This window comes from Peromyscus eremicus, chromosome 10, assembly GCF_949786415.1.
Source record: "Peromyscus eremicus chromosome 10, PerEre_H2_v1, whole genome shotgun sequence".
Lineage (NCBI taxonomy): Eukaryota > Metazoa > Chordata > Mammalia > Rodentia > Cricetidae > Peromyscus > Peromyscus eremicus.
In genome coordinates this window covers 70,356,536-70,367,019 of record NC_081426.1, presented here as the reverse complement: position 1 = coordinate 70,367,019, position 10,484 = coordinate 70,356,536, and positions in this window count along the sequence as shown.

The window sequence follows — 10,484 nt, the reverse complement described above, 5'->3', positions numbered from 1 at the left end:
GCACTCAGGAAAAAGGCAGCTTCTTTGTTCATATTTTGAAGACTCATGTTTTTGCATATTTTAATTTCATAATAGATTTGACTTCAAATCAAATTTATTTGTAAAGACACAAAGATAAGTTTTATCATATACTCTTTCTTTGCCAGCTGTGGGGACAAACACAGGTTTCATGTCATGGGCTAAATGGGAATAGTGCAGGAGCCAAAGAAGGATGAAGTCACAACTGGAAAAAGAGACATTTGAACATGGCTATCCCACATTGCATTTTCTGCTTCTTTGGTTTTCATAAGAATCTATTATTGAATTCTGAGCATATTTGCAACAGACAGGTGCTGCTGTTGTCTTAGCTTATTGGAACAAGGAACTGTGGGAAGTGGAGATTAATAGAAACTACTGATAAACAGAAATGGGCTGACAGAATCCAGCAAGCTGAATCCTATAATTCAGTTAGGGTTCTTTTTAACAATCATTTTAAAGGTGCAGCATATATGTAATAGTGTTAATCCACAAAACAGGACAATTATTTTAAGCCATTAAAGTGAAAGTTATACTCAACAGAGTACACATGAGCGAGAGATTTCTGATATCAGATTAACATATGCATTTTGAAACCACATAAGCATACACTAAAAATAAATTTTATTTAATTGAAAAATATGACAAAAGTAGATGGCCTTTAATAAAATCCAGTTATTTGTGGTATTTTCCATTTAAATGCCAGAGCTTTGCTTTCAATATTCTTCAAGATACAGGCATAATATTATTGACATGTGGAGAAATATATTAAAAGGCACACACAAACCCTGGTGGAGCAGCAGTGGTGAAGAACCTTACAGTGTATATTATTAAAGACAAAGTAGAAAATTCTGTATATTTGGAGTCAGAAGACCAAATCAAAGTTTCATTGTTTACCGTTTAAAGGCATTTAGACAAGCTAACGAAATGCTACAAAGAGAATTTGGTGAATGGCAATGATAATTCCATGTAGCTTTTGTGAAAGGAAAAATATGATTTTCTATTTAATACAAAATATATGTGCATGTTGAAAAATATGTATAGTGAGGGGAGAGGTAATAAGAGGAAAAGGCAGGTCAGAGAATGGAAAGCTGAAGTCATTGATAGGCACTTTATATAGATACAAAATTGTCAAAGGAAAAAAAATCAGTAGAAGTTATTGTTGACAGTTAGGATTTATGACCAAGGAGAAACTTTGGGATGTGGTAAGCAACTCAGCAGTCAATGGCAGGAGTATGCTGTGTAGAAGGTTGATGTTGAACTTGATTCTAGGTGGTAGCTACTGAGGACAGGATTGAGATTTATGCATGTATGGTAGTGAATAGGGACCTTGATTTTATGCCTAAGTGGGTTTAGCAGGATATTCACTTAATTAGAATGTAAACGTGACTCAAAAAAAAAAAAAAAAAAAAAAGGCCAAGAACTAGGCCAATTCAAGAGGTCCTTCACAGGAGCACTCATAAGGATAGTCAAGGTACACTCTTTGCCTCTCACACCTATTATATAACTATATTAATTTACCCAAGCTTTTAAAAATATAAATTCACAGGAAATCATATGAATCTGGTGAGCTCTTTAAAAGGAAAAGACATTTTGATATCTGTTTTGGTGTGCCAGCCACCTTAGGTTACTGCACCTGGATCCCTATATCCTCACATTAAATTTGAGGTAAGACAATTGATTCTTCGGGTCACAGGCTCTTCTACAAAAATTTCAACAAAACACTCTTCATCTCCTGGCTACAGAATTTAATCTTAGACCAACAAAATATTTTAAACTCCAGAGTTCCCAGATGTCTAAATAAAATGTTGACATTTATTAATATACCAAATAAAAAAAAGAAAACAAAGTTATATTAGCCCAAAATAGTAATATTTCCTTTCTTTCCCTCTAGACATTGTATTTTACCTCATATCCATGGGTCTATGAATTATCAGAGATAGTAAATGAGAATGAGAGAGCAGCACAATGCTAGCTAAGTGTGTCTTAGAAGGTAAGGGGGGGAGCTTTTTTTTTTTTGCAATACAATTCAGTTCTACATATCAGCCATGGATTCCCTTGTTCTCCCCCCTCCTGCCCCCCTCACCTTCCCCCAAGCCCACCCCCCATTCCCACCTCCTCCAGGGCAAAGCCTTCCCCGCGCACTGAGATCAACCTGGTAGACTCAGTCCAAGCAGGTCCAGTCCCCTCCTCCCAGGCCGAGCCAAGTGATCCTGCATAGGCCCCAGGTTTCAAACAGCCAACTCATGCAATGAGCACAGGACCTGGTCCCACTGCCTGGATGCCTCCCAAACAGATCAGGCCAATCAACTGTCTCACCTATTCAGAGGGCCTAATCCAGTTGGGGACCCCTCAGCCATTGGTTCATAGTTCATGTGTTTCCATTCGTTTGGCTATTTGTCCCTGTGCTTTATCCAACCTTGATCTCAACAATTCTCGCTCATATAAACCCTCCTCTTTCTCGCTAATTGGACTCCCATAGCTTTATCCGGGCCCTAGCCATGGATCTCTGCATCTAGATCCCTCAGTCTTTGGATGGGGTTTCTAGCAGGACAATTAGGGTGTTTGGCCATCCCATCACCAGAGTAGGTCAGTTTGGGCTGTCTCTCGACCATTGCCAGCAGACTGTTTTGGGAGTATCTTGTGGATTTCTGTGGGCCTCTCTAGCACTTTGCTTCTTCTTGTTCTCATGTGGTCTTCATTTACCATGGTCTCCTATTCCTTGTTCTCCCTCTCTGTTGTTGATCCAGCTGGGCTCTCCTGCTGAAGAGGGAAGCTTTTAAAAAGCAAATGTCAGGAGGAAATGAAGTAAGCATGGTCTTGTTTTCCAGTTCCTTGTCCTTGTTCACAGGAATCTTTTTGGAATCCTCTTCAATGGAAAGAAATTGCCATTAAAGAATACGGAATTGTGCATGAGTTTTCATCAAGCTGGGATACACTATAGTATAAAATATCATTTTTCTCTATGCAGAGGAAGGACATGTTGATGCTGGTTTGGAAAGACAGGTGGACTCCAAGAATGCTAATTTTTACAGTAAATTCCATTATTTTCATATTAGTGTATAGGATGATTTTCTCACATGCTAACAAACAAAATATTACATTTGGTTCTAAAGTTGGACTTTTTTTTAGCATTTCTTATAATTTATTATCCTTTTCTGAGGATTGATGGAATTTATTCATGAAAAGGAGAAATTTGAAAGAGCTGGAAAGATTTCTCAGTGTTGATTTCCTTGCTGTTCTTGCGTAGGTCTCAGATTCACCTCCCAGCCCCCACATGCAGGCTTGCAATTACCAGGAACTACAGTTCTAGGGGAGGTGTCACATTCTGCTTACACATACATACATTCAGGCAGAATAATCACATGTGAATAATTAAATAAATCCTTTTCCAGAACAGAAGATTGGGGAAATATTTTCCTAAATACACATATTTATTTATTTATTTAATATATGTATAGCTACTTAAGTGCTATAAAATGTTATATATGAAATTGTTTTATCATTGTTGACTTTCAAGTATGATATTTTTAATATAATGTTTTGTGAGTTTAAGTAATATTTCTATATATAAAGCTTGAAAACAGAAATCATCATAATAAGACACTAGAAAATTGCCTTCCATCTTCTAGATTTGGTTAGAAAAGAAGGGAGTTGTTTTTGGTTGTAAAAAACCTTTACAACACTCTGCAGGACTATCAAAAGACAATACAACCTATTATAAAGTTCACACCATTTTCACAGATGATTTATTATAATCTATTTTTTATTTAAAATATATTTTAAAACAATATATTTTGATTGTACTTCCTCATCCTTGAACTCCTCCTACATGTCACCACTCACTCAAATTCACATCCTTTCTTGCTTTCTGTCACTAGAAAACAAGTAGGCATCTAATTGTGGTGATATTTTATTTGTGCGTTAATAAATCTTGCCTTAGTTCAAGGAAATAGGGAAAGCCACCAGCCAACTTTACCTCACCAACTCTGCAGCTTCCAAAATGCACAACTTCCTGTCTACCCAGGCATTATATGCTTTGCTTTTCTGCTCTCTCATTGGCTGTTTTAGCCCAACTACCTCACTTCCTCTTCCGAACAGCTGTGTCACTTTCTGTCGGTCTGTACAGACCTCCAGGTCTCTATGGTTGGTAATGAGATTAAAAGCATTTGTTTCCATGCTTGGCTCTGTTCCCTTGTCTGGCCTTGCACATACAGAGATCCTGCCTGACAAGTAATCAGATTAAGGGCATGTGCTGCCTGTCTTCTTTGTTTACTTAAAATGGCTTGCTATTTCCTCTGATCTCCAGGCAAACTTTATTAAAGCACAATTAAAATACCACCACATTTCAGCACAAATAAAACATCACCACATCTAATAAAAACTAAAAAGAAAAAAATAATAGAATAAAATATGAACAAACAAATCTGAATAGGACAAAAACCAAAGAACAACAACAAAAATCAGAACCAAAGAAAATCATATAGACCCAGAGGTACACACATTGGCAAACACAGAAATCCCATGAAAACACAAAATCATTAAGCTTAAAATATAAGCAAAAGTCCTGTAAGATAAGAAAAAGAAAGAGAGAAAATGCCCAGATAAATCCTATATTACTATATATTATGTAATTATAAATTATATATTATAAATTATAAAAATATAAATTATTATAAGGCAAAAACAAAACAAATAAACGCTCCAAAAATATCATTAAGCTTGTTTTCTGTTGGCCATCTACTGCTGCACACAGGTTCTGCCTGTAAGAGTGGTTTCTATGCTCACTGAATCTCCTTTAGAGAAAACTAATTTTTCATTTACAAGCAGTTATCAACTGCAGATAATTCACAGTAAGCAAATATAGTACAAGAGACAGGCAATAAAAGATTAAGGATCAACTTTATGATTGGTGAAAGAATACATTATATATATTACAATACACCAGGTCAGGAAACAGTGTGTAAGTAACTGATTTGAAACTTCATCGAAACTGCATTTTCAGGGACATTTATTTATGATGGTAGTATTAACTCTCACCTTGACAGAATCTAGAATCATCTGGGTTATGGGCCTCTGACATGTCTGTGGAGGATTATCATGATTGCATTAGGTGATGTGAGAAGACACATTCTAATTGTATGAGGGATTACTCTGTAAGCCTGGGGCTCCAAAATGAACAAAATAGAGAAAACCACCTGAATACTGGCAAGCACACATTGATCACTCTTTGTTCTTTCTTGAAAGTGGATGCTATGTGAGCAGATCACTCCAGATCCTGCTACTGTAACTGATTTTACCTTAAAGGTCTGGCATCTGGACATTGAACTACATATACACGTTCTTCTATAAATTGCTGTTCTTAGAATATGTTATCACAGCAACTAGAGAAACTAAGACAACACACTACAGATTAAAGTGACACTACATTTGGATTTTAATTTGTGAAAGAAATTCTCAATAAGAAATTTCATAGTGAAAGAATTTTATAAAATATATATCTTAATAATCTTAAGGATGAGGAAATTAAGATGAGCACTTTTTTTTATTTTTTTCCGTAACTTGGTTCACTTGGGACTCTACAGGCATTAAGGGTCACTGAACTAAGCTCAAGACATTCAAAAGGCCTCTGGGGCTTGGGAGAGCATGAGAATCCAAATGCAGGGATAACAGGTTAAGCTACATTGTATTTATAGTCCCTCACTTTTTTAATCAGTGTGGGTTTGAAATACAAAATTCCCATTAAAAAATTGCAAATCAGTGTAGAGGAGATCTGAGCTGAGCACCATTACTTGACAGGAAAAGAAGCTCCCAATCCAGTCCCTGAGAGAGTAGAAGAGAATAAACCATCACTGGCAGAGAAAGAAATTAGAGTGGAGAGGGTGTCCTATGTGAGGCAAAAAGAACCCTGTCAAATTGCCCTTTGATTTTGTTTTTTGTTAAGAAACTCAAGGTTATTTTAAAAGGTCGATATTTTGATGTTGATTGAGATTATTTTTACCAGTATCTATAAAATGATTGTTTTGCTTTTAGGTCCACTGTACCCAACAATTCTAATATACAAACAAAATGGCACAGTTTGACCCCCTCCTTTTCACAGAGAACCTAAAAATCATTTGGCCAAGGCATTTTCCCATAGTTGTGAACATGAGATGAACATCTGGTTTAAATTATTATGCATTACATACATGGGATGAATCTGAAATTTGTGACATTTAATAGGGACACTAGTAGTCCCTTGATTACCTATGTTGCTTGAAATTATTTGCTCACTGAATAAAAAAATCCTGTAAAAAGAGTACTATGTAAATTTGTTTGTTTCTGAGTATGCATGGGTGTGTATGTGGAGCTCACAGTACAGCCTTGGGTCATTCCTCAGGCACTGTTCAAGTTGTTTTGTTTGTTTTTTAGAGACAGTATCTCTCATTATCTTAGAATTCATTAAATACGCTAGGTCCACTGGCTGGTAAGTCTCAAGGATCCTGTGGTCTCTAATTCCCCAATATTGCTGTCACACACCTGTAGTATGCCACCAGATCTGCCTTACTTTATATGGGTTTGGGGGATTGAATGTACGTCCTTGTAATTACATAGAGAGGATTTTACCAATGTCGCTGGCTCACTAGTCTCCTGGGATTTTAAAATGTTGTCTTGATTCCAATAAATGCTTTTAGATCGTGTGTACTACTGATAGATTCTTTTTTTCAATGACTTATATTTTCTCTTTCATTAGAAAAAGAGATAAGGAGATACTCGGCCATCACAGGGGAACAATTGTGAAAGCTGGTACAATGGGGAATGTCTTTCTGTATGGTGCAGATATGTGTTGCTCTGATTGGTTGATAAATAAAGCCATTTGGCCTGTGGCAAGGCAGCTTAGAGGCAGGAGGGAAATTCAAAGAGAGATGCCAGTGAGCCCCCCAATGAACAACATATAATGGGACATAGGTAAAGCCACATAACGTGTGGTGATACATAGATTAATATTTATGGGCTAATTTAAGATATAAGAGCTGGCTATCAAAAGACTTGAGCCATGGCCATGCAGTTTTAATTAGTGTAAGTCTCCATGTGTTTACTTGGGTCTGAGCAGCTGTGGACTGGGTGGGACACAGGAAAACTTCAGCTAGACTGGTGTAATTTGAACTTAAATGGGTGGGGTTTTTTTTGTTTTTTGTTTTTTTAAAGAAGGAAAAGGAAATGGCAATAACGAAGACAGAAAGAAAGAAAAAAGAAAAAAATGAAATAAAGATAAAGAGCAAGCTAAATGTATTACTGATTTAAATTGGATAAGCTCCACTTTAGGTAAGGCAGCCTAGGTCAATCAAGGTTTAGGTTAAATAAAGTCTTCAACCCCGTTTTTTAAATGTATAGATGTTATTGTTTAAACCTCACTAACAAACTGTATGAAAGTGTGACACATCTTAAAAAATGTTTTTCAAGCATAAAATAAAGCATGCAAATAAGCCCAGTTGTAGATGCTAAGCTTTAAAACACTGCTGGAGACATGTGACTCTTACATCATGAGACCGAGATAAGAATATAAGTAGAAGTTTGCTTCTAAAACATATTTCAGAAAAGCACTCAAATTATGCATGCTAAAATATCAGAATTTTTCCTTCTATTAATGTATTTTTGAATGATTGAAAATTTATCTTAGGGTGTTTAGCTGTTCAAAATTTAGCTATTTCCAAAGATATTTACTTATTTGCAAGTACTCCAAACAATAAGCATATATACTCATGCAACTATATGATTAAAGAAAATGGAATAATCAGTTTGAAATTGCATGTTGATTACTTCAAATTCCAAAACAATTAGCTGACTAACATATAGCAATAATAAAACTCAGAAGATGAAGTAATTGATGCATTTATTATTGTTTGAATCCTTATCAACTAACCTAAAAATGTAAATGCAAGATATGTTAAAATATTGTTATATTTATATAGAAACCCTATTAACTTGGAAAATATTATCTTTTAAATTTTTGAGCATATAAAGTATAGTCCATTATATCAAATGTCACTCTTTGCACACTAATCTGAAAACATTCTGAAAAATAATTTAAGTAGTCTATGAGTGACTCAAAATTTCTAGCGTATGGCATTAACAGTGTTGTTGCAGAATTTTTTTTTATACTATGTGAAGATGTGTCACTGTGATTGGTTTAAATGAAGATCCAAATGGATAATAGCTAGGCAGGAGAGAATAAGCAGGACTCCTGGGTAAAGAGAGAAACTCAGGATGAGTCTAGGCACAAGGAAGACACCATTGAGACACTGAGACACATGGTACAGAGGAGAGGTAACTGAGCCCCATGGCAGAACATAGATTAATACAAACAGGTTAATTTAAGTTATAAGGGTGAGCTGGGGAAAAGCCTAAGACAAGGCCAAGACTTCATAATGACAAGTCTCCATGTTGTTATTTGTGAGGCTATAGCCCAAAAGGAAAGTCTGACTATAGTGTCATCTAAGTACACTCCCAAATGTGAAGAGCCACTCAAAAAAATCCTGCTCACACAGCTTTACTATAAAAGACTCATCTTGGTTTGGTACTGAAAGAGCACAAGCACACTAAAGTAGGTACTGAATGAAAAGAAAAAAGAAAAATATGTGAATAAGTGAAAAAAAGATAGCCATGCTCACGAGATGCAGAGAGATCAGGAAAATGTCATCTTTTTGTTCTCAGATGAATGATGTATACAAATATATATTCAACATGATAAAAAGGAAACCAATAGATTACAATGTTGACTCAAGAACATTTTGGAAAAACGGGGTATTTTGGAGAACTAGATATAATAAGAAACTAACTATTACACAATGAGAAAAATAACACTTGGAGTTACTTTTCTATAAGACAGAATTCTTATTATACACGGTCAGACAGACCCAGGCTTATAATCAACAGTAATCAACTAGGTAAACAAACATGTAATACTGTTTTTACAACAGAGATTTTAATGAATACTCTCATTGCTTTGGATTTTCCTTTAGGGCCAACAGTCAAAATAATCTTCTTTGTATGTGTTAGGACAGAGTGTACAAATTGAAGCTTTCCTTGAGAAGTGCATGAGATAGATGAATACCCATGGTGCAGGTTAATTGAATGAAACTCTATGATACTATTTCTGTAGACCTCAAGTGTCTTACAATGACATGTAGTCAATTGTTTTATGACCTTTTGGCTAAGACATAATGTGAAAAATACTAGGACAAATCAAATGTATATATTGGGTACTCATTACTATTGAAACCTAAAGCCTATTTATAATACCATCTGGTGAAAATCAATGGATCAACATGCATACCCTTGAGTCATATAAAAGAAACTTTCGCACATTTCTGAACATATTAATTTATTAAGAAATTATTAGATATGATGCAACAAGTCACTTTCAAATAATCATATTACTTCACCTCTTCCTTTAAAAAACTATTTGCTGGTTTTAAATATTTGAATAATCTATGAAAAATATAAAATATTTGAGTATCTAACATGAAGTTGCATGGGTCCCATAAATTTCCAGCTCATATCTAACAGAAATTTCTGTTACAGAACAAAGAGTAAACAACTATCATCTGGGGTGTCTAGTTGGTTTGGAGAAGAGGTGAAGTATGACTCATGATTTTTATGCACGTGATACATGGCTAAGCAACTGTCAGCCACAAGAAAAAAGTGCTCTTGTTCCAATATTGTAGAAACATGCACAAATTCATCAACTCACTTTTTTATTTGAGTTGAAGGTGAAAATAAATTTACTTTTCAGTAAACTCATTTTACTTTAATATGATCTTTAAATAATATTTTCCTATTATTTTTCATATGCTACTTGTATATTTCAAAAGAAACCTGTAAATATCTAAACAAATATGTACATACATTTATAGTTCCAAAACTATTGAGAAACTATGACAGAGAATTTGAAATTTATTTATTTTGTAGACCTTTTTCATAATTTTGAGATTATGATTACATTTTTTGCTGTCCTTTCCTCAGTCCAAACCCTGCCATATACCTCTCCCTGCTATCCATCAAATTCATGGCCTCTTTTTTTTCATTAATTGCTATTGCATACATATATGCATATACATCTATATTCCTAAATATAACCTGGTCAGTCTGTGTAATGTTAATTGTATGTGTTTCTTTAGGACTGACCATTTGGGACAGGACAACCAATTGGTGTGCTCTTCCTTGGGAAAGACTATCTTCCCCTTTCCTAGTATTAATAAGTTGTTAATAGTTCTTGTGTAGGGTTGAGGCCTTGTGAGTTTTTTATGGTCCAGTTAGGGATGTCCATTGGTGTGCTTTTTCAACTCACATTTGGACAACCATATTGGTGAGCCTTTGTGGGTGTAGCTTTTGACATTATTAGGAGACACTCAAACAGCAAATTCCCAATCTTCTGGCCCTTACAAACTTTCAGCACCCTCTTTATTGATGTTCCTTACACATTGGAG